The 26,557-nt window shown below is 44.2% G+C and overlaps 1 protein-coding gene across 3 annotated transcripts in view; it reads right to left on the bottom strand.

Moving 5' to 3' along the window:
- The window catches only part of LOC148513528 (CMP-N-acetylneuraminate-beta-galactosamide-alpha-2,3-sialyltransferase 4-like), a 261,924-nt gene that overhangs the window by 140,448 nt on the left and 94,919 nt on the right, over positions 1-26,557 (bottom strand). For all 3 annotated transcript variants that reach the window (XM_088481873.1, XM_088481872.1, XM_088481874.1), the window contains exon 2: positions 2,942-3,302. The gene's annotated coding sequence lies outside the window, so the exon portion shown is untranslated. The remainder of the gene's footprint in view (positions 1-2,941; positions 3,303-26,557) is intronic.

The raw sequence follows: 26,557 nt of genomic DNA, 5'->3' as shown, positions 1-26,557 counted from the left end.
ACCATCAAGTAGCCCTAATGGAGCCTTCAATCTGAATTATGTTCCCACTCCTTGGAGGTGAGTACAAAGAGCTGCATTAAGTGTTGCTTTGGGATAGACGCGGGTTGGTCACAGGCCTCAAATTGTATAGCACCGGGCACTTTGCCCAAAGATCAGTAAGATCCCTCCAACACCCTTACAGGTAGCGCTTTGACATAACTAAAAATTTAAAAGATCTTAAGAATAAATAGAATATAAAGCATAAGCAGATATAAGCACAGCCACCTAGAAGCTATTATGCTGGAGGCACGGTTGATTCATTAAGGTGTTCCTAAATGCCCTTACCTAACAAAGTGCAAAGCACCTGGAGGAACATTTTTTATGCCACACGTGTCTGCATCCTGTGCCTTGCAGAGTATTACACACTTGATTACATCCGTTAAATGAGGAAATGTAATTGTGTAACTGCCGATAGAAACCCTTATGTAAGATCGTACTGTGGAACCTCACTGCGACAAACCTAGGAAAACCCTTTTGTATTAGCCATGGACATATCACAGACTTTAGTATGTTCAATTCTGGGGAGGTCCCACTGGTAAACCTTAAAACACATAAATGTGGCTTTCAGGATAATAACATATCATTGGGTGCTGTAAATATAGCCTCATTGGTTTTGCGGAGGCAGCTTGGGTGATGATATAGGCATGATGTGGGAATTGGGGGAACTGTATAATATTGTTATACATACTCGGGTTAGGAGGAATATGGGAAACAGGAAGTCCGTGTTCTTACAACCCTCATTTCCATTGTACTAACTCGCCTTCTCTACTTACGTCAGACCCTCCCCCTTTCGGGTCCCCTCCTATGGGTTTACATTTCTGCGTCGCTTCACTACTCAATTCAAACTGGCAGAAGAAATGACCAAGAATCCAACTGTGCATATTGCAGGGGTCTGCTCTGTGTGTCCTCTGGAACTTCCCCGTTCCGTCGAGAGTTTGGACATCGATTAAGGCTGAGATCAGTCTCCTCTCTTCCCTCATTGCCAAAGACCAAGTGCCTCGATACATCCAACAATCTCCCTACACTTAGTTTATGGGATACAGTTAATCTGCGATTTAAGTTGGCTCCAATCCCCGAACCTATTGTTCCACTTCTCAATAACCCTGAGTCCTCTCCAAGTAACAATTTTATAGCCTGTAAGCCTTGGTTGCTTGTGGGGATTAGTTATCTCAATGACATCTGCAGAGACCCCTCTTCCTCCTTTTGTAGATATTAAAAAAAAGTTTATTATCCCCCCAAAAAAACACTTTTTCCAATTTCTTAATACATAATTTTCAGGACTCTCAAGTTTGGACATTGATTAAACAGACCCCTCACCACCTTTGAATGTCTATGATTTTGGCAGTTCTATACTAAGGACCTTTTTGCTATACTATGCAGCAACCTGAGAAATGCGGTGAAAACCCCCAAATTACCGCATTTCTCATATACACCTAGCCCCGCAATGCTTGGGTTTGGCTGCGGTGGGTAACTCCATCTTCCTGATGGCGTTCCCCATAGAAGCCTATGGACTTCTATCGTGAGAGTGCTGTGAGAGGGATCCAATCAGATCCCTCCCAGCCCCCCCCCCCCCCGCGGCGCGTGCTGCTTCTGCGCATGCACAGCAGGATGCCAGAGGAGCTTCTGGGTCATAGACCTAGAAGCCCCTCCATCGCAAAGGGCCGCTCTTAGCATGTGAAGGGTGGCGGGATGCGTCATGCATCCCGCCCTACTGTATATGTTGAATTTGAGCCAACAGATCCTACCCATGAAAGTGCTTGGAAGAGGGAGCTGGGAGAGAGACCTGGACGGTGAGGACTGGGAGGAAATTAGCTAAATTGCTGCCTCAAGTTCCATCTGCGTCAATATAAAAGAAAATGCCTACAAACTCCTTTGTGAGTGGTACCTGGTCACTACCGTCTTGCATACATTTTCTCCAAGCTCCTCTTCTAGATGTTGGAGAGGCTGCAATGCCAGCGGCTCCTTTAGCCATATCTGTTGGCATTGTCCTCAAATCTCTGCATTCTGGTCCAACATAAGACAACTTCTGTGCTCATGTTGATTCGAGAGATTCCATTTTCTCCCAGGTTCATCCTCCTACCCCTGAACATCCCTCCCACTACCGAGCAACAAAATAAATGCATAAGCAATGTCATCTCAACGGCTACAGTACTTGTCCACTTGCTGCAGATTGGCTACAAGCCTCTCCACCTGCTTTGCTGGCAACCATGAATCATGCCTGGTACACTTATAAAATGGAATATATCACCTATAAATTTTGCAAGAGTTCTACAGTTTTTTTAAGGTGTTGAACATCACACTTTCACACCCACATCCCATTCTCTTTATGATATTTTAAATTTCGAGGTCTGTCCCTCTAGAGCAGGGGTGTGGAACCTTTTTTCTGCCGAGGGCCATTTTGATATGTATAACATTATTTGCCAGCCCGATGCAGACCACGCCCCCTCTGTGTGATGTCACAATCGGCCGTGATTACAGCAATACCCGAGCTGTAAGGGGAACGGTGTGAGTGTCCTAAGGACGCTCAAGGCGGCATTGCTGCATAGAACCCTGATAGCCAGATGAGGCTAGCAGAAAAAAGCTCAGAGGGCCAGACCAAATGATTCCGCTGGCCTTATAAGGCTCCTGGGCCTGAGGTTCCCCATCCCTGCTCTAGAGAGATGGGTCTATTGTTCTCTGTAAAGAGATATCTATGTACAAGTGGCATTTCCTACATCTGATCTGCTCATTCTGCACCTAGTGGCATTTACAACTGGTATCACTAAATAGTCACATGCGACACAGAACCTTTTCCAAGGGTTCCATCCAAACCTTTATCAAGGGTTCCATCCAAACATTACAGCAGAAATATAATTATTGATTGTGTGAATTCAGAGCAGTGTTATTCATTGTGAATCCCTACCTTTACAGGAGCGGGTTCCCGGTGGAGGTACAGATCCCTTAGGGAAAGAAAGTTCTGGTATAATACTGGCTAGGTTCCGGGTCGCTGGCAGCGTGGTGGACCTGGGATCCAGACCCCTGCAGGAGAAATGGGCATATCAAATGGTCCTTGTAATGATTAAGCGATAGTTCTTTAATGGAGCAATGGTTTATTGTCTTGCTCCTGATAAGAGTGATGGGTCTTGCTTCCTTGGCTGATAGTAGGATGGTTGTCAGTCTCCTGGATGTTATTCCAGTTATATCTTGCGGAGACACTTATGGTTGTATATGGAATCTTGACCAGGTACCAGGATCATTTTTCCACCAAAGCATAATGTAGATACCTGATGGAGACATGAAAAGTTCATGAAAATAAGACAAATAACAGTGCACGCACAGGTGCTTTAATTACATCCTGACAAGTGTAACTTAGGGGTCTATGTACTAAGCCGTGGAGAGATATAAAGTACCAACCAATCAGCTCCCAACTGTCATTTTCAAAAAGCCTGTAAAGTGACAGACACTGATTGGTTGGACCTATATCTCCATCCACTTTATATTTCTCCAAGGCTCGGTAGATAGACCCCTTAATTCCACATGTGATTGTTTCAATAAATGAGTAGATGAGTATAGAAGGAGTTTGCCATTATAAGTACATTATAGGGGACTTACCGGGTGTGAAAAAGGGTGATAGACTTGGCCTTTAACACCCGGGGCTATTGTATTAGAGCTCCTTTTTCACCTGACACTTTTTAACACCCATTAAATCAACACATTAAAGGGCGTTAACACGTTAACGGGCATTAACACACAGGATCCGTGATAAATTCACCTATTTACAGGGTCTCCTCACCCGTTAACAGCCTATTCATCTGGGATTTATTTTCGGGAATAATCAGACACCAAAAAAATCCCTGTTAAGTGCAGCCTGCTTGCTGCCTTCAGGGCTAATTGAATAGCCCTTTGTGGTACATTTAGCCCGCGGTAAATTACAGTACAACGGCTAATTGAATTCCCCACTAAGTCAGGGACCTAAAGTAACCAATTTCTGCAAAATAACATCAAAAGATCACTATTAACAAAGCGTATGGCAGCTTATTTGTACCAGGTGATAAACATATAGATGAAATGAAGTGCGGTCATCGCCTGACGATATCATACTGGGCCTAGTTACGTACTCAGCGGTGTGTTTAGTGTTCAGTCAATAAGTTATTTCTGTGCTTGCTCACTATAAATGCGAAGAGAGTAGAAGATTAATTTTCTCTAAGATACATTAAATAATACAGGGCATATACACGCGCTGTATTTTATTTATTTTTGATCGTTGTTATTTGTATAGTGCACACGTATTCCGCAGAGCTTTACAGAAAATATTTCATTCACATCAGTCCCTGCCACTGTGGAGCTTACAATCTATACTCCCTAGCACGCACGCACAAACGCATGCACACACAGACTTAACCTACCTCTATGTTTTAGGAGTGTGGGAGTATACCGGAGCTCCCATTTTAAACCCAAGCAAACACTGTGAGAACACACAAACTCCACACAGATAAGGCCTTGGTGGGTATGGAACCCAAGACCTCAATGCTGTGCGGCAGTAATGCTAAACATTATACCAACCGTGCTTCTAAGGGACAAAGAGAAATTACTTGTCTGCCTGTATTATCCAGGGGCGGTATATTTGAGGAGGGGGCCTGCTTGCAGGCTCTGTGCGGGTCCCCTCCTCTCTGGCAGCGCCGTAGATTTTGGCCTTGTGCTAGAGTCTACTGCGCATGCGCTGGTCTCCGTGAACAAGGTGTCCACGCCATGTTTACGGTGACTTCTCTACTGCACATATCGCTGGGAAAGCGTCATTTTCGCAGGAATTTCTGTTTGCAGCACTGGCCAATGCGGGACTCCGGAAGAGGTAAGTATAATCCTATGGATGCAGGGTGTACGGTGTGGGCCTCCATGGACCCAATACTATAATTGTAATTCCTTATAATAAGGAACTGAAAATATTTTGTATTGGGCCCAGGCAATAAATGCCCCCTCCCAGCATCAATACACTTAATTCCTCATCAGCTAGACAGTTACATATTCAGCGTGAGGATAAATATTATGACTGTACTGCAAGACACTAAGGCGGCTCATTACAGCTGTTACTGGCAGTGACGTGACTGCAAATTACACTCATGTTTTGATGAAAAATATGCCCGCACTCTGCTTGTTTCTAGATTCTGATTTGGAGCCAACATTATCTTGCATTAGGCTGGCAAAAGAGACACAGACAGCTGGAGATCATACACAACAGATAATAACTTCTTCTGGCTTTGTGTGGTTAAGACTAGGAAGAGGCACTGCACATTAGCTGCCCGTCTATGGCACTGGTGACGGGAGACAGCAGATTTCAATCTCTGAGGAATCAATCGTCTTCTCATTAACGTGTTACATTGTCTATGGCTTGTATGACTTTCAGGCCACATACTCCTTGGCTTTGAATTAGTTTATTTTAACACTAGTAAAAATACAAATATATGTCTAGTCTAAAGGTGCCCACACACTAGGCATTCAGGTCCCGATCAGATACCGGGTCCGATTTCTCCCCCTGCAGTCGTGGGCACGATTTGGTGTTAAAAACTATCCAAACTGACCCACGATCTATTGTGCATCCTATACTATTCCAGTGCATGGTGGCTGAGATTTTCAGATCTTGCCTGCAGCAGGAAAGATCTGCAGATGCGATGTACGACCAGCGGGTACGCGCATCGGCATCGTAATCGTGAGTAGGGACTCGCGATTAGGACATATTTTACAGGATCTGTCATTCCCGATGCGTCGGAATCGGGCTGATCGTATAAAATATTGCCTAGTGTGTGGGCACCTTAATGCTTTTACGCATGCGAACAAAAACATGCAATGTAACCGGAAAGCTGGTAGAACCACAAATAAGTAGGTTTCTAGTGTAGGTACAATTTACATGCTAGTTTATAACAACTGCCATTATTCCAGAAAAGCTGAAACCCTACTATAGGTCCTACATACCCACCATGTCTACCTCAATATAACAATGATTGGCTCACTGCTTGGGTACCATATATTGCACTGATGGCATCAAATAAGAGCGGAACAGAGTGTTGGCTGTACAACTCTGTATGGCTGGTTGTGTCCATGCCAGTAAACCAGAAGTTCTGATTGGCCACAGATAAGGAGGTTTGCAGGTGAGTGTTACTACACTCAATTCCAATTTAGTCTCACAATATGATTCATGTTTGATTGAGTTTAACTGGAATCATGCAGTGCGTGCGAGGGATACCAATACATGGATTAAATCTGATTTTATAATATTTAGATTCTTTGGAAATATTAAGTCTTAATGAAAGTGAATCGCGTATGTGCTCATAATGTACAATCCTTCGCTGCAATGTCTATTTTCTGCCAAGGTATACAAGCAAATCTTTACAATGCAATAAAAATCCCACAGGCTTCAATCAGATAACTGTTCAGTGTAACGGAAACTCGCAATGGCTCTATAAAAGGCTTGTGTGTGTGCAGCTTTAGTTCCCCTTTGATGTTTCTTTTTTTTTTTTTTACGTAAACTTCCGGAGCCTTTTCAACAGAAGAGAATATAACAACATATTCATACACATTCGCTTAATCTTTTTTATTTTTTTTTCATTCATTTCCCTTTCACTTGTCAGTGGTTTGTGGTGTCAGTGAAATGACATTTGTTGTTTGCTATGTGTCACAAGAAGAGGTGGTATTGCATATAATCCCATTGAATTCTAACTAACATTCTGGAAAATAAGATAGAATCTCCACTTTCCTCTTTAGACATTTTAGTGAATCTACTCCCTTCTCTATATCTCTGCCCGAGAAAGTATTTCTCACGCCGAAACAATGTCCCTTCACAGGTGCTGACACAATATATGATGCCCCCTATAGTCCTGGGTCCCCGGATAGAATCCTTTATTCTAATGTGCAACTGAACTGTCTGATCCCAGGAGAGAGAAGTGCAATAATGCACCACTAGTGATCGCATACGACTCGGTTCCACTTAACACAATGCTGCTGTCCAGGGAATACCTGACTTAGGAGCGAAGATATAAAAAGCCTATTATCTGTTCCTCCAGTCTGGAATCTATTAACAGCTCTGCAAATAGACTCCATTGTCTGATTTCCTGAGAGACCAGTCAGGGAAGGAAAACGCTATCATAAAGAGAGGGTAGAAAAACACTTCTGATGATAGGGAAAGAGCACCACTAGAACACCATTCTCACACACGCACACCAGGGCAGGATCTCTGGATGTCCTCTGTTGAGCAGAGCTAGACGCTGACAGTGACACTGCAGTGTTAATATTAAACCATGAAATAAATCGCCTGCGTGGATCAGCTCTGGCAATCTCAGTCGTCCCTCCCTGGGTCATGTCTTCCAGATGTGGATGATGTCAGCACCCCTTTCTGTCGCCACATACTGTGCTTTGTTGGTGGTAAACATGGAAAGCGGAGTCACCGAGAAGGAGTAACGAATGATGCCGCCGTTCTGCAATGCGACGCTGAGCCATCAGCAGTGTGACTGACAACTCCCCATCAGCTCTGCTAGTGCAGATCCCTGTACTTATTAGACAGAGGTCCAGTTACAGCTAATCGCCCACTTTATATGTACAGAAAAATGGATAACAACCTAAGGCAGCTACATTATTGGAACTACACTGTGCTCCAGGGCGATAGGTGGGCGCAGACCTTCTGCTACAGGGTCAGCAGCGCATGTATGACCCTAGACAGGAAGGGCTCACATTGGGGCAAGCTGCTTGAAGTATTTTCCTGTGAATTTGGTAAGGGGTTTATTATTACAATAAGTTGTTGCATTGAGACTTGCTCTGTATATTAATAAGGGAGCCACAGAGGGTCATATAATTGGCTCACAGCTCTAGGGTTTTCCTTTAGTTTACATGGGTTTACCCCACAGTCCAATAACATTATGCGTTCAGGGCAATTAGGGGTCTATTTATGAACGGTATAACAGTTTTTTTTGCAAAGAGATATTTGAGGGGATTCAATTAGGTGTTAGTTCGGTCCCGCAAGGTGAAATCACTGCAAATTCACCCTGCAAATTACATCCCTAAATATGCCTGCTATTGTTCATACCCCTCTGAGCAGGTGAAAAGGTGGGGAGAAGCTGTATTTTAAGGTAAAAATATCAGGATTTGCTTCAGAACCCCTCGGACAACCCCCCCCCACCCCCTCTCCTCCCTAATGACTAATTAGGCATTTTTAATTTTTCAATTAGCTTAAATATCATTTTTGGGGTGAAATTTGGTCTCAAATTACCCCAAAATAATGGTGCATACACACGGTCGGATATCTCTTCAGATCTGAACGATAACTATTTTAAAAATCGTTCATATCTGAAGGAAAATCTGACATATCTGACATGTTTGTCAGATGAACGATGCGCGTTCCCGATGGTCAGATAACGATATCTGACATCTGATGTGTTTGCAGTCAGTTTTGGACGATTTCAGTCATTTTAATGCAGTCAAAAATCAATCGTAGTTCAAATCGTTCATCTGACAAATCTGACGGTGTGTATGCACCTTAAGTTTATTCTTAGCTAAGTAATGCACCCCTGATTTAATGAAAGCATTTATTTAAACGAAAATTAATTGCTTTCTATAACTTTTTTACATTTTTAAAAGTTGCCTCAAATTACCCCAAAAGCATCTTTTTTTCTACTTTTTTTTGCATTTTCCATTTAATTGCTTTGTAATTAAATGAAATTCTACAGCTTTTTACATTTATTTTACTTTAAAAAAAAAAAAAAATGCACAGCCATTTGACACCTTTTAAAAGCCTCCAGTACTTTTCTTATGGCCACTAACAGTCTTCTACATGATTCTGCTAACATTGGGCCTGATTCAGAGCCGGACGCAATTAGCGCTCGCTCGTCCAGAAAATAGAGGTGGCTATTCAAATGAACCGTTCGCTCTTTGCGGTTTGTTCACGCCTATAGGTCTGAACGAGCGTACAGAACTTGCGGTCGTTTTTTGGGAAACTACGCCCCCAGGCCGCTCGCATCCTACGTCATGTCCGCTATTTATTAGATTAATCGAGTACATCGACCAGGGTATGAGCTGCTCGCTATTCTTGTGGTTGTTTTTTGCTACCACAATTTTGCGAGCAGTCCTGGATATAAAATAACCCAGTGACGTGGTCAATGACGCTGCTGTTTTAATTATGCACACCCATAAAACGCCCGTTTTGACCTTTAAGCACGCCTGCGTTCTGATCTCCACTCCCCGTTTTCAAGCACCTTCCCCTGTTACCACCCACATACGCCTCTTTCTGTCACTCAAATTATCAGGCATTCGCTATTTTGCGAGCACATGAATTTCGACCGCACTGACTGGTTCGCGCATGCGTATAATGATCCGTACGCATGCGCAGTTTGGCAAACATCGCTCGGAACGAACGAGCAGCTGCTTACGAGTGGCTCTGAATCAGGCCCATAGTTTTCACTTTTTTGGGATCCAGGATGGTTGTCAGGTTGTGGCCTGGGATCGGCCGCTTCTCACCTATGTACCGGCGTCTTCGACCTCTTAGGCGGTAAGGTGCGTGGGTGAGTAGTAGACTGTGTATTTTCTCCAGGGTCTGCTAGGTCTTCCATTCTGCGTCGTGATCGCGTTCATGGGAGCAGCCATGTTAGTCTGTGTCACCTGATCTGGTTCCCTCCAATGGTAGTCTTGCGGTCACTCAGCTGATCCTTGCATCCTATGACCAGCTACCTAAGGATATTTAACGCCGGCTTCAGGAACAGGAAATTGCCTGTGTAACTTCGATTCTCTAGTGATTATTTGCTGAGACTGCGTCCTAGGCTCCACACTATTCTTTAGTGTTCTCTATTAGGAAATCAATGCTTGTGCCGCTACCCATCGCTATTCAGCGTCTGGATACAGTTACCTATCCTTTGCTATACAGCGTCAGGATCACCGGAGGAGCTATTACCCATCACTATTCAGCGTCTGGATACAGTTACCTATCCTTTGCTAGGGCAGTGTCAGGATCACCGGAGCTGTTACTCATCACTATTCAGCGTCTGGATACAGTCACCTATCCTTTGCTATACCGCGTCAGGATCACCAGTGCTGTTACCCATCACCATTCAGCATCTGGATACCCAGTCACCTATCCTTTGCTATACAGCGTCAGGATCACTAGAGCTGTTACCCATCGCTATTCAGTGTCTGGATACCCAGTCACCTATCCATTGCTATACCACGTCAGGATCACCAGAGCTGTTACCCATCGCTATTCAGCGTCTGGATACCCAGTCACCTATCCTTTGCTATACAGCATCAGGATCACCGGAGCTGTTACCCATCGCTATTCAGTGTCTGGTTACCCAGTCACCTATTCTTTGCTATACCGCGTCAGGATCACCAGAGGTGTTACCCATCACTATTCAACATCTGGATACCCAGTCACCTATCCTTTGCTATACCGCGTCAGGATCACCATAGCTGTTACCCATCGCTATTCAGCGTCAGCTCGCCGGAGCTGTTACCCATCTGTTACAGATTTCTAGGCTGTTCCGTGTAAACCCCTTGAACCAGGCTAACGAGGTCTTCCACTACTAACAGCTACCCGCTGTTCCCTTAGAACTGGAAGATGTTCACTGGTGCTTAAGTGGCCGCCTGGACTTAATACTCGAAGTAGTAGAGGTTTACACTGGTTACCTTCGGAAACCAGAGAATAGCAGATGATACTGGAAACTGTGAGAAAAAGTCCGTAGTACAGCTAAGAAGCCAATGGTGCGGCTATGAGAGCCAAGGGTGCGGCTTTGAGCGCCGATGGTGCGGCTAAAGCCGGCAGAACAATTTGAAGAGTTGATGCAGTGGCTTGGGGGCCAGTGATGCAGCTTTGAGAGCCGGTAGTGTGGCTGGAGAGCCGATGGTGAGCTGTGGCTTTGAGAGCCGGTAATGTGGCTGGAGAGCTGGTGATGAGATGTGGCTTTGAGAGCCAGTGGCTGGACATGCGACTTAGGGCCGGTAGTGTGGCTGGAGAGCCGGTTTTGAGATGCGGCTTTGAGAGCCAGTGGTGAGATGCGCTTAGAGTCGGTAGTGTGGCTGTAGAGCCGGTGGTGAGATGCGGCTTTGAGAGCCAGTAGTGTGGCTGGAGAGGCGGTGGTGAGATGTGGCTTTGAGAGCCGGTAGTGTGGGGAGCTGGTGGTATGGCTGGAAAGCCGATATCGCTGTCACAATGCAAAGGAAAAGCTACAGGAGTGCTGACCATGCAGCAGAGCAGAGAGATCCACAAGGAACGCTATAGTCGGCGAGGTGTCCAGATCGCCTAGCAACCGAAGGAACAAAAGCAGCACCACCAGAAGGAGGTAAATTGCTGGAAGGAAACAAGTCGTGACCGCGACTTGTAACACCATCGCTATTCAGCGTCTAGATACCCAGTACAGCTACTCGAGATGAACAGTATCTGGATCTCCAGAGTTGTCCCCATCGCTAATCAGCGTCTGCTTCTTCTAGCTGATACTCAGACTCTCCAGTTATTCCTCCAGTGCATTCCTAGTTCTGTCCCTTGTCTTCTCGCTTCTCTCAGATACCTACTCTTGGGGCCGAGACCTGTTCACTTGGTGTAGCAAAACCCATATTCCGCTTGGAGGGGTCACTGGTGAATATCATCAAATGGATTAGACTCTGGGCCTGATTCTGACCCGCTCGCGAATGCTGAACGCTCGCAAGCGGGTCAATGGTGCCCTAGTGCGCATGCGCATGACGGAGGCTGCTCTGTCGTACGCATACGCGAGACCCGGCGAGCGACGGGGAAGCCCTCGCTCGGGGTCTCGCACCAAAGGGGGCGTGCTGTCGATGGTGAGTGACAGCACGCCCCCTTTGGTGGGCGTGCCTGCCCAGACGGAGGCGTTCCCATGGGAACGCCTACCGTCTGGGTCCGGCCCCACTGACATCACTAGTGGGAGTGTTTTTGGCTCTGATAGAGCCAAAAGCACTCCAGGCTTGCGGCAGACGAGACCCTACCGCAAGGGTCTCGTCGCAAGCCCGATGGTCGCGATGGTCTTGACCATCGCGACCATCTTTTTGGCCGCTCGCATAAGCTGTGCCGCTCCAATATTAGGTAGGAGGGCCCTGATTCAGAGCGAGCGCTCTGGTCAGAGCGTCCAGCTCTGTATCAGGCCCTCTGTGCCTCAGAGTAGGTCTCGTCAACAGGGGCGTAGAGAGCCACGCCAGGCCCCGGTAAAGAGGGGGCATGGCCTAATCGTGGGAGGCGTGGCCACACCCCCTTGGGAAACAAAAAACAAGAACATTGTTTTGCAGCGCAGCACGCTGGAGAGGGGGCGCTGTGAGCCCCTCAGCCCGGCGCAAAGCCAGAGGGGGGCGCGATCAGTGTGATTGCTCCCCCCTTCAGGCATATGAGATTGCTGTGGCTGCTGATTAGCAGCCGCAAGCAATCTCCCACTGCAGCCCAGCACACGCTGTGTGCTGGGCTGCTGCAGAGGGAGGGAGGAAGTGAGGGGGGGGCGGTGCCGGGCCCGGGTAAACTGTACCCGCTCCCCCCCCTCTCGGCGCCCCTGCTCGTCAACATCTGAGAGTAGCATATGAGGAAGACATATATTTCCTCCTCATCTATTACCACCAACCCTCCCTAGCCTGACCACTGAACCCACAGCCAAGGACAATCAACACCAGGGCCTGACAATGGTCTCTCCGCTTTTTCATGCTATTTTCCTTGTTCACTTTTTGGACACAATTCGCACACTCTCACTGCGAGTAGTGCGAATTCGCATTTCTAATTGAATTGTGCGTATCCCAGGTGTGCGCATGAAGGCGAAGTGTGCGAATTATAAGACACAGTGTGAGTTTTGCACCTTTTGCAAACTCTCACCTAATTGATTTCCCCTCATTATCTCTATTAAATACGCAAGCAGAAACTAACGCTGTGTATTACCGGTGACTGCCTTTGCCAGCATCCACCAGTAAGTCTGCGTGTCCAATGCAGCGCACATATGTGACAAGGAGAGGCCAGACCACGCATGCGTAAATGGGAATCGAACTGGTTCGTGAAACGGGAGACTCTACATACCACTGCCAACCAGGGGTAAATTAACTAAAGTGAGAGTTTTTAGAAGTGAGTTTTAAAAGTGATGTTGCCCATAACAACCAATCAGATTCTACTTAACATGTAACTAGCACCTTCTGGAAGATAATAACTAGAATCTGATTGGTTGCTATGGGCAACATCACTTTTAAAACTCACTTCTAAAAACTCTCACTTTAGTAAATTTACCCCCCAGTATCGTTTCCATATGATATAATATGCAGGGACAATCCTTCTTTATGTAATAATGTAGGGACACTTTCCCAGTGTCATAATATACATCCACCTTCCCTATGTCATAATATACAGACACACCTTCCCTATGTCATACTATACAGACACACCTTCCCTATGTCATACCATACAGACACTCCTTCCCTATGTCATTATATACAGACACACCTTCCCTATGTCATACTATACAGACACTCCTTCCCTATGTCATAATATACAGACACTCCTTCCCTATGTCATACTATACAGACACTCCTTCCCTATGTCATACTATACAGACACTCCTTCTCAATGTCATAGTATACAGACACTCCTTCCCTGTCATTATATACAGACACACCTTCCCTATGTCATAATATACAGACACTCCTTCCCTATGTCATACTATACAGACACTCCTTCCCTGTCATAATATACAGACACTCCTTCCCTATGTCATAATATACAGACACTCCTTCCCTATGTCATACTATACAGACACTCCTTCTCAATGTCATAGTATACAGACACTCCTTCCCTGTCATTATATACAGACACACCTTCCCTATGTCATAATATACAGACACACCTTCCCTATGTCATAATATACAGACACTCCTTCCCTATGTCATACTATACAGACACTCCTTCTCAATGTCATAGTATACAGACACTCCTTCCCTGTCATTATATACAGACACACCTTCCCTATGTCATAATATACAGACACTCCTTCTCAATGTCATAGTATACAGACACTCCTTCCCTGTCATTATATACAGACACTCCTTCCCTATGTCATAATATACAGACACTCCTTCCCTATGTCATAATATACAGACACACCTTCCCTATGTCATAGTATACAGACACTCCTTCCCTATGTCATAATATACAGACACTCCTTCCCTATGTCATAATATACAGACACTCCTTCCCTGTGTCATACTATACAGACACACCTTCCCTATGTCATACTATACAGACACACCTTCCCTATGTCATGCTATACACACACCGGTCCACACCTTCCCTATGTCATACCATACAGACACTCCTTCCCTGTGTCATTATATACAGACACACCTTCCCTATGTCATAATATACAGACACTCCTTCCCTTTGTCATAATATACAGGGACAATCCTTCCCAATGTCATGCTATACAGACACTCCTTCCCTATGTCATAATGTACAAACACACCTTCCCTATGTCATACTGTACAAACACTCCTTCCCTATGTCATAATATACAGGGACACCATCCCTATTTCATGCTATACAGACACTCCTTCCTTATGTCATAAAATACAGGGACACCATCCCTATTTCATGCTATACAGACACTCCTTCCCTATGTCATAATGTACAAACACACCTTCCCTATGTCATACTGTACAAACACTCCTTCCCTATGTCATAATATACAGGGACACCATCCCTATTTCATGCTATACAGACACTCCTTCCCTATGTCATAATGTACAAACACACCTTCCCTATGTCATACTGTACAAACACTCCTTCCCTATGTCATACTATACAGACACACCTTCCCTATGTCATACTATACAGGGACAATCCTTCCCTATGTCATAATATACAGGGACACTCCTTCCCAATGTCATGCTATACAGACACTCCTTCCCAATGTCATGCTATACAGACACTCCTACCCTATGTCATAATGTACAGGGACACCATCCCTATTTCATGCTATACAGACACTCCTTCCTTATGTCATGCTATACAGACAGTCCTTCCTTGTGTCATACTATACAGACAGTCCTTCCCTATGTCATACTATACAGACACTCCTTCCCTGTGTCATACTATACAGACACTCCATCCCTGTGTCATACTATACAGACACTCCTTCCCTGTGTCATACTATACAGACACTCCTTCCCTGTGTCATACTATACAGACACTCCTTCCCTGTGTCATACTATACAGACACTCCTTCCCTCTGTCATACTATACAGAGACTCCTTCCCTGTGTCATACTATACAGACACTCCTTCCCTCTGTCATACTATACAGACAGTCCTTCCTTGTGTCATACTATACAGACAGTCCTTCCCTATGTCATACTATACAGAGACTCCTTCCCTGTGTCACACTATACAGACATTCTTTCCCTATGTCATTATACACAGACACTCCTTCCCTATGTCATGCTATGCAGACACTCCTTCCCTGTGTCACACTATACAGACATTCTTTCCCTATGTCATTATACACAGACACTCCTTCCCTATGTCATGCTATACAGACACACCTTCCCTATGTCATACTATACAGACACACCTTCCCTATGTCATGCTATACAGACACCGGTCCACACCTTCCCTATGTCATACCATACAGACACTCCTTCCCTATGTCATTATATACAGACACACCTTCCCTATGTCATAATATACAGACACTCCTTCCCTTTGTCATAATATACAGGGACAATCCTTCCCAATGTCATGCTATACAGACACTCCTTCCCTATGTCATACTGTACAAACACTCCTTCCCTATGTCATAATATACAGGGACACCATCCCTATTTCATGCTATACAGACACTCCTTCCTTATGTCATGCTGTACAGACACTCCTTCCCTATGTCATAATATACAGACACTCCTTCCCTATGTCATACTGTACAAACAAACACTGCTTCCCTATGTCATACTATACAGACACACCTTCCTTATGTCATACTATACAGACACACCTTCCCTATGTCATGCTATACAGACACCGGTCCACACCTTCCCTATATCATACCATACAGACACCCCTTCCCTATGTCATACTATACAGACACTCCTTCCCTATGTCATAATATACAGACACTCCTTCCCTTTGTCATACTATACAGGGACACCATCCCTGTGTCATACTATACAGACACTCCTTCCCTGTGATATACTATACAGACAGTCCTTCCCTGTGTCATACTATACAGACACTCCTTCCCTGTGTCATACTATACAGACACCCCTTCCCTGTGTCATACTATACAGACACTCCTTCCCTGTGTCATACTATACAGACACTCCTTCCCTGTGTCATACTATACAGACACTCCTTCCCTGTGTCATACTATACAGACACTCCTTCCCTGTGTCATACTATACAGACACTCCTTCCCTGTGTCATACTATACAGACACTCCTTCCCTGTGTCATACTATACAGACACTCCTTCCCTGTGTCACACTATACAGACACTCCTTCCCTGTGTCACACTATACAGACATTCTTTCCCTATGTCATTATATACAGACACTCCTTCCCTATGTCATTATATACAGACACGCCTTCCCTGTGTCATTATATACAAGGACACCGTCCCTATGTCATGCTATACAGACACACCTTCCCTGTCATACTGTACAAACATTCCTTCCCTATGTCATACTATACAGACACTCCTTCCCTATGTCATACTATACAGACATTCCTTCCATATGTCATTATATACAGACACACCTTCCATTTTATAATATAAAGAAACTCCTCCCTATGTCATAATATAGACACACTTTCCCTAAGTCAATATATACAGTACAGACAAACCTTCCCTTTGTCCTATTATGGACACTCCTTCTCTATGTCATACTATACAGACACTCCTTCCCTGTGTCATACTATACAGACACTCCTTCCCTGTGTCATACTATACAGACACTCCTTCCCTGTGTCACACTATACAGACACTCCTTCCCTGGGTCACACTATACAGACACTCCTTCCCTGGGTCACACTATACAGACACTCCTTCCCTGTGTCACACTATACAGACATTCTTTCCCTATGTCATTATATACAGACACTCCTTCCCTATGTCATTATATACAGACACTCCTTCCCTGTGTCATTATATACAAGGACACCGTCCCTATGTCATGCTATACAGACACACCTTCACTATGTCACACTGTACAAACACTCCTTCCCTATGTCATACTATACAGACATTCCTTCCATATGTCATTATATACAGACACACCTTCCATTTTATAATATAAAGAAACTCCTCCCTATGTCATAATATAGACACACTTTCCCTAAGTCAATATATACAGTACAGACAAACCTTCCCTTTGTCATATTATGGACACTCCTTCTCTATGTCATACTATACAGACACTCCTTCCCTGTGTCATACTATACAGACACTCCTTCCCTATGTCATACTATACAGACACTCCTTCCCTAAGTCATACTATATAGACACTCCTTCCCTATGTCATAGTATACAGACATTCCTCCCGTGTCATACTATACAAACACTCCTTCCCTATGTCACATAATACAGACGCTCCTTCCCTATGTTATAATATTCCTTCCACATGTCATTATAAACAGACACACCTTCCCTATGTCATGCAATACAGACACACCTTCCCTATGTCATACTATACAAACACTCCTTCCCTGTGTCATAATATATAGAAACACCTTCCCTATGTCATGCTATACAGACACACCTTCTCTGTGTCATACTATACAGACACTCTTTCCCTATGTCATACTATACAGACACTCCTTCCCAATGTCATAGTATACAGACACTCCTTCCCAATGTCATAGTATACAGACACTCCTTCCTTATGTCATACTATACAGACACTCCTTCCTTATGTCATACTATACAGACACTCCTTCCCTGTGTCATACTATACAGACACTCCTTCCCTGTGTCATACTATACAGACACTCCTTCCCTGTGTCATACTATACAGACACTCCTTCCCTATGTCATACTATACAGACACTCCTTCCCAATGTCATAGTATACAGACACTCCTTCCCAATGTCATAGTATACAGACACTCCTTCCCTGTGTCATACTATACAGACACTCCTTCCCTGTGTCATACTATACAGACACTCCTTCCCTGTGTCCTACTATACAGACACTACTTCCCTGTGTCCTACTATACAGACATTATTTCCATATGTCATTATATACAGACACTCCTTCCCTGTGTCATAATATACAAGGACACCATCCCTATATCATATCATGCTATACAGACACACTTCTCTATGTCCTACTATACAGACATTCCTTCCATATGTCATTATATACAGACACACCTTGCCTATGTCATACTATACAGACACTCCTTGCCTATGTCATACTATACAGACACTCCTTCCTTGTGGCGTAACTAGGGGGGTCGAGCAGGGGACAGCCGGTCTGTACACACGCGGCACCTTGTCACTGTATTTAAAATACAGTGATAAGGCTGCGGAGGGGAATCACATGGACAGAGCTTTATCGCAAGCTCTGTCCCTGTAGGGGAATTTTAATAAATCCCTGTGATATTGCGATATTGCGAATTGTAGCAAAAAGGGCCCTTTGTGATTTAACACTGTTGAAGTTAAATCAAGATACTTCTGTATTGCTTCATTGATTGTGCATTTATGTGAATACATTAAACGCTCTTTAGCTAACTATTACAGAGACCACAAGGCCTCACAAGGGTTAACCATATAAGAAGAAATACTTCTATTTAATATGGGCTTGATAGGACATGTTGGCAGCTGGCTATATTTAATGGAGAGAAAATACAAACGTATCCTAATACAAGACTCATTACGGTCCTCTAATAAAGATAAGATGATCGTACTACCTGAAATCAAGATGGACAATGAACCTGTTGACTAGAGACTCTTATGAACTAAAATGAACTTCTTTATTCCCCCAAAAGTGAATACTCTGCAAATATCAGCTCGTACTGTATCGCTGTAATTTTCCCTGGACTTGCAAGATTTGCCCACTCCCAAGAATGCCCCTCATTATCCTATACCCTGCCTGACACTCACCATGATAATGATTCTACCACAGTTTCTGCATATACATCTGAACACATTTGCCATTTTGTGGCAATCTTCCCTTTCCATGGGGACTGCTCCACGTTTTTATCCTTCCCCATACAGGTATTTCTTCCCAACACCACCTGATACACCTTAACTCTGGATTTGGGCCACAATGCCGGCATACACATTTGGGGATTCTAGGAAACCCTTCACATCTATCATAGTGTAAATATTTAAGAGCTTCTTTTTCCCTCCTACTTTCTCCTGGAGCCTTTGTGGCATATGAGTCAAAGGTCACTTGGAAATTGAGGGGTTGTACTACCCGGCTTTATATAAAATTATTTGCGGGCCCGGTGCCCGGGCCCATGCCCCCTCCGTGTTATGTCACATGGGGTGGGGCCACAATCGCTGGTGATTACAGCAATGTCCGAAGCATCCTGAGGTTGCCCAGGGGAGCTGTAAGGGCAGTGGTGTGACCATCTGAAGCGTCCTAAGGACGCTCCAGGCTGCACTGCTGCATAGATTCTGGCTGCGGGATGCCATTCTAGGCACTCTGCTAGCCAGATGAGTGTAGCAGAAAAAAGCTCCGAGGGCCAGACCGAATGATTCTGGGGGCCTCATACGGCCCCTGGGCCTGAGGTTCCCCCAGCCCTGGTGTAAATGTTGACATCTTTGTTTTCTGCCAATTAACACGCTCTTCCTAAAGCTCTGCTCTCTGTGCTGAGTGCGGTGGAGGAAGAGGACGTGCCTCGATTATGTTGGTATCGCTTACAATGGCACTGAGGTAAGTATCCCTTGCTCATTTTGTCGGTGGCAACTACCATCAACATAAAAGTTTAAGTCAGGATATTCTATTGGTGTGTCCTGGATGTCTGACCTGGGGGTGCAATGAAATTACATTAGTGCCTCACAATCATGGTCATTTGGGCCTTCTATACTGTCTGTCCCCTCCACCCCTTGTGACAGTTCTGTCACAGTTGGAAGGAAAGTGGCTGGGCTGAGTGTAGTGCAACTCTGCAAAATGATATTGGGGGCATTAATATATATTATTTTACCCACACCCATGGATGCCTACTGGACAAGGGGACCACTCCAGATAATGTAGGTGAGTATGTGTGAGTGTGTATGTATGTATTAAACTTATATTGTGTGCGGTGTGTGTGTGTTTCTTTCAACATTTCTTTACAGGTGAACTACAGGTCCCAGTGGGCTCTTAATGCCCCGCATGCTGGTACTTGTGGTTCTCCAAGTACCAGCATGCATGGGAGGCTTGCTGGGACCTGCAGTTCTACTGTAAAGACAATGTTTTGTTTCTTCTATTTTTACACTACATTGACACAATCAACCCGCCACCCACCGCCCAGGGGTGCTGGGGATAACCCCGGGCTATCAGCCTAGGCTAGGGGTGCCCTGGAGAGGGGGACCCCTTTATTGGAGGGGTCCCCAACTCCCCAGGGATCCATGGTCTGGGCTGATGCTGCGGCTGGGGGGCCCGGTAATAGGGCTCCCCTGGCTGTGGCATCAGTCCCCCGCTAGAAAGGGTCCAGGGCTGGTTCTGTGAATTACAGGGAGACCCTACAGAAATTTTTCCCTGTAATTCCAGAACCAGGACTGGTTCCCATAGCCCAGTGCTGGTTAAACTAAGTACAGGGAGACCATATACGCAATTTTTCCCCTGTACTTAGTCAACCCGGACTGGGTTTGAAAAGTCCGGGGCTGGTTGTGTTTTGGGGGTGGACCTCACGTCAATTTTTTTTTACTTTTAACTATCTGTTGCCTTGTTACAGTCAGATACATGCAGGCATCTCACTGATGTCTGCATGTATCTGTGTTAATTAGACCTGCTCATGCTCAAATCGAAAGCGTGAAGCAGGTCTATACATTTGGGGGATTTGAAGTCCGATTTTGCGTTCAATTTCAAATCGAATGATACCGTGTTTCCCCGATAATACTGTCTTATTTTGCTTTTGCTCAAAAAAACTCCATATGGCTTATTTTCGGGGTAGGGCTTATTTTAATTAACATTGACGTTGTTGAATGCAGCCTGTGCCCCTACTCCCCCCCCCCCCCCCCACCTGGGCCCCCGGCTCCTGCCTTTTTTTTTTTTTTTTTTATCTCACCCTCCCTGTTGAATGCAGTCTGAATGTGCGCAATTTCCCCACTTACCTTTCCCTTCCTTCACGGTTCACAGTTCTTGATCCGCGGCTCCTCCAACGTCGACCTCGCCCTTCACAGTCGTGCCGTGATGTCATGACGTCACGCGCGCTGACTCCAAAACAAGCTTTATTGAAAGCTTGTTTTGGAGTCTGACTACCGTATCTCACTGTAAGCTGGTGGAGGAGCGGCCCGAGCGGGCCGGGCAGCCTCCTCTAGCTCTTCTATCACTCAGTAAGGGACCGGGTCGGCGGGTGGTAGTAGTGGCGGCAGGGCCTCCTTTCCCCCCTGGCGGCATCCATTTCATGTGGGGGGCGGAGCTGGGGGAATTTTAGTGTAGGACCGGACAAAATGGGGATTTAGGTAGGGCTTATTTTCGGGGTAGGGCTTATTTTGGACCAGGTTTCAAAAATAGGGATAGGGCTTATTTTCGGGGTAGGTCTTATTATCGGGGAAACATGGTAGTAAAAAAGGGTTTTGTGTGTTGGTCTATGTAAAAGTACCAATGTTTTCCCGATGTTCGATTTGACTAAAATTCGATTTGGCCTTTAGTAAATACCCAAATGTAAAATCGAATACAAATTGAATGAAAATCGCATGCCAAATCACTAAAAATGCCAAATCGACCTTTAGTAAATTGACCCCCTGGTTGCTAATGTGCTGCTGCTTGTGTTATGCAGTAATGTTTATAAACCATGTCCTGCATTGTTTTGTACTGTTAATAACTGGTTTTCTTGTGTGCTCATTTATGAACTGTGTAAGGCGCAGCAGAACCTTTGTGGCGCCATATAAATAAAGGATAATAATATGACAGGGGGGGGGGCTCTGCCTCCTCTGCCTACCCTGGCTGCACGTCCCTGATTTTAACCTAATATTGTATTACCTTCTTTTTATATGCGATCACACTTACAACTTTATTTTCACATAAACACGCTACTGACCTTTGTATTGTGAGGCCTTTGCCTCCTTCTTACACTCCTATTGTTATTGCTATTTTAATATTGATATGATGAGATATTATTCTCCCACATAATAACTTTTTATAGTGTATTCGCATATCTATATAGATGTGTTTTCATGATTTACACTGGTTTAGTGCTAGTACATCTTATTTAATGTGTAATAAAAGTTATCTTTTAATATGTAATTTGATTTAAAGTGTGCCCCTATTCCAAGCTACTTTTTCTCCCATCTTTCCTGAATGCTAGAAATCCAAAATAAGAATATTGTCTTTGGGTAATAATGAGATTTCATACTGTCGAATGGAATACTTTAAAAACTTGAAGGCTTTTAATTTAACCAAATATAGCTGTGCGTATTCCATGCACAAATACCTAATCTGATTTTCATGCATTTATTAATTAAATAGCACATTTATAGTGTATAGGTGTGGACATTTTATAGTGGTAGTGCATTAATGAGCACGGAAAAATAATGAAATGTATAGTTTTGACTGCTGAAATGAATGCAGTCAAAGGGGTAATTCAATTGTTTTCTGCACGCTCGTTCTTAATGAGCCTCCGACGGAGCAATTCAATTGTTGCTCAGATAGGGTTCTATAACTGTGGGCGCCCACATTTCCCCGCACTCTGTGCAGCTAAACCCGGTGCTTTTGGGTGCAACAAGAGTGATAATTAATGGGAGCCCAAAACAATTGAAATGCTCAGTCAAGCGCAGCCCCAAAAAAAACAACTGAATCACCCCCAGGCGCAATTTGTAAATGGGTGTCAAAAAAGGCGTACACAGAAAAAAAATGAAATGCTTATTTATATTGAAGTAGAGATCCAAATGTAACGCTAAGGGGCAATTTTTTAAAGTGACACGTTTACCTTTGCAAATATCCAGTTTGCTTAAAGAAAGGATGAGATTGAGTAATGAGGCAGGCTCTCTTCATATGTGCCGTGATAATTATTAGTCACCTTTACTCATGTTTATCTACTTTTTTATCCCCTTTCTGGGACAGTTAAATCATAAATAACAAATAGTTTTACAGTAAGGGATTTTTTTTTTATTGCAGTGATTCCTTAAAGTTCATATTATTCCCATATAGGGGCAAATTCAATTTGGAGCGAAAAGTCAGTTGCCGGACTTTTCGCCATCATCATGGTCGAAAAAGTATTGCGCTCGTCCCCGCGTATTCAATTCCAAATCGGCGAAAACGAGACCCGGCGAAAACGAAATCGGTGAAAAGTCCTGTCATTTTTAAGGAAATCAGCCTGACACCCCTATGGGTGCCCCCGAATAGCCCTGCTAAAGGTGTTTGGGGTCTTTAAATGGTCTCAATAGATGCTATTTAGCGTCTTTGGGAAATTGGTGAAGAATGGCATTTAGCAAGTTTTTTTTTTTTTATATAGTTCCATCATATTTGGGGTACATGAAAATGGCTACATGCATATTTTTAAGTGGCTAAAGTGAACTTTAAAAAATCGTGAAAAATCCACCTGCCATCCAAAAAACACCTGGGGCATACTTGGGGACCCCCGCCCTGAGACTATTTCGCTAGTTTACAAGTTTGTCCCCCAACTTTGATTTTTTTGCCCCCAAACCTAAAGTACTTTTTTGGGGTGTCCTAAGGTACTTTAAAAAAAAAAAAAATTGACACAGAATACCTTTGGGGGCCTGTCCAAGGGGTGCAGGGTGGTTTTTGGAAGTCTGCACCCCAAAACCCCAATTCTGCACTTTTTCTTGCCACCTAGTCATAGGTGATACTATTTGGCTGGTCCCAATGCATTGACTTTTCTCACCAGCAAAAAGCCAGAAAAATTGAATACGGGATAACTGAAATCGGCGAAAATTACGTTATAGGCTTTTCGCAGCCTAATTGAATATGGCCCATAGTCTTCATTTGTGTATTAATTTCAGAAAGCCACAAAACAGTAGTACATGGGATTATTATGCATTTTGAAAACTTTGTAAAAACTACAAAGGGCTATCTAGTGTCCAAATTATTGTGAAAACAGAATATTTGCTTCTCCAAACAACAACGTTTCAATAAAGCAACCTTGAAATATGACAGGAAGAATAAATTGCATGTTATGTTCAAAATATACTAATATATCAGTACTCTCTGTCAGGACATTGTGCCTGATGTTACTGAGTCCGATTACACTGGCTGTTACTGGTTTCTGCTTGAATTCCGGCCAGACGGTTCTTTATAAACACTTGTGCAGATTTGTGTTAGCAATATAGAATAAAGAACCCTTTGAATGGGTGGATCTTGATGGCTTTATAGAACCTTCTTAAAATATGAACATTTCCAACTGTACTATTTCCAAAGACGATCGGCCTTAAAAGACAATGTGACTGTAAACAGTATCTGTGTGAGCTTGTACTGCGTGATCTCACTAAACCCTCCCAGAGAGCAGATACACAGCAACATGCCAGGATGTTATGCAGCAATTTAGAGGCCATTTATCCCCACCAAATGATGAAGTCATTTCTTTACATTCTCTGAAGGGAAAACATGTAAACAAAGAGACGTTCCTGATTACAAGTTACTAATAACACTTTCAGTTCTTGACACAAATTCAGATTTTGTTTATTTTCATGTACCCGATTGAGAGGCAGATTCACATCAATGCGAGCTGCCATTGGTAGGTAAATTCTATTAGCACCTCCAAGCAGTACTGAAAATTGAAATTAATTTCTGCACCTAATTGAATGAATCTGTCTCTTAGGTGGTGTGGCCGGAGGCAGGCCACACGGGGTTAATGGCTGCCACAGCACTGAAGGGGTTAACCCCCGTGCTGTGCCACCATTTTTAAAAGGACAAAAAGGCCGCTGCGGGACAGGGAGAGCCAGCTCCCACTGCGACCAGCGCTGAAACAGTTAAAGTGGACAGTTTAAAAGCACGCTGCACATGGTTCATAGTAAACTGTATTAAAGTATATATGTATTGCTGTAATGCACTGCAGCTGATCTGCAATGCATTAGTGCATGAAGCAACGTATATTTAATAGGCTGTGCACTATATGGTTTAAATGTATATTTTGTAGAGAAAATGCACTTATAGAAATGTAAAATATCTTGACCTTGGAGACAAACTGCTGGTTAGACATCCTCACCTAGGGATGGATATGGTAATCACCCTAGCCTGGCAGTGGGGGGTTAGGTGGTGACTGAAGAAGCCTTTCCTTTGAAATGCGGGCTAGGGAGACACCTGTGTGTCTGTATACGATACCAAGCACATTTGTAAAAGACAAGTTGTTTGTGGTTAGGAAGCTTCTATGTTGTGTAAGAACTTAGAAGGTGATAAGACTCAGAAAACCTAAAGTGGTTTAGTCATAGACGTGTGAAAAGACGAATGCAATAGGAATTTGCATTATATTTACCTTTTCAGAAACCGTATATGCTAACTCAGTTTGTGCTTAGGAAACCAAATGATTTTGGGTGGTATCAAGGAAATTGATTTCATTTCTGTAAAATGTAAGATATATTTATTTATGTTCTATGAGATAGCCCGATTGGCTAGAAGGAACACAGGGTGGATTTGCCCCCTGTGATATTGTGGGTAAGAATGAGATAAAAAGAGGGCCTGTGAGCCCTGTATGTGGTACAACCCTGTAACTTCTTTGAGGAGAAGAGCTGCTGATAAGATTCCTGTATGTGGTACATCTTTGAAAATCCTGTGTGGAGGAGACCTGCTGTATGATTCCTGTAACATCTTGTATGCTGATATTCCCCTTCAATCTGAAGGGAGGGTCTTTTTTAAGACTTTGAGCAATAAACACCTTGCCTGACTTCAATGGTATCTCAATCCTGCGACCAACAGAATTGCGCAAAACGCTATTCCGTTCTCCTGCTGTTCTGGGTAGGAGCTCCGTGTCTCCAAGTTCAAGCCCTCTGCCAGCTACCGTGCAGACCTGGTCCATTGTGAGGGATCAGGTGGGAACAGCCGACACCAAACAGGAGGTGTGTCCGCAGTTAGTCAAACGCATACGCAGCAGAGGCGGTTCCAGGTGCCGACGTAGCAGCCTGATTGTACGTAAAAAGCGGTTCCAAACGCCGATGGTAGAGTTTGGTGGTGGCAGCATCATTAAACGCCCACGGCGCAGTGGGCGGAGTCAGTGACAGGCGGTCACTGGCGGTGAGTGGGAGTCCAAAAGCGCTAACCCGTGACCAGTGACGGCCTAGGCAAAAGATGTCTGGTCACAGGTGGTGAATCCATTCAGTGAGATTTGAATAGCGCCGGAAAGGAGCTCATCGCGCTATTCAATTGACAGCAATCATCATTATACTTCAATATCCTGGAGGTTTAGTATAAAATGATAAAAACAAATTGATAGAAAATCATA

The sequence above is a fragment of the Taudactylus pleione genome, unplaced genomic scaffold (assembly GCF_031769625.1).
Source record: "Taudactylus pleione unplaced genomic scaffold, aTauple2 ptg000278l, whole genome shotgun sequence".
Lineage (NCBI taxonomy): Eukaryota > Metazoa > Chordata > Amphibia > Anura > Myobatrachidae > Taudactylus > Taudactylus pleione.
This window is presented reverse-complemented; position numbering and strand designations above follow the sequence as displayed.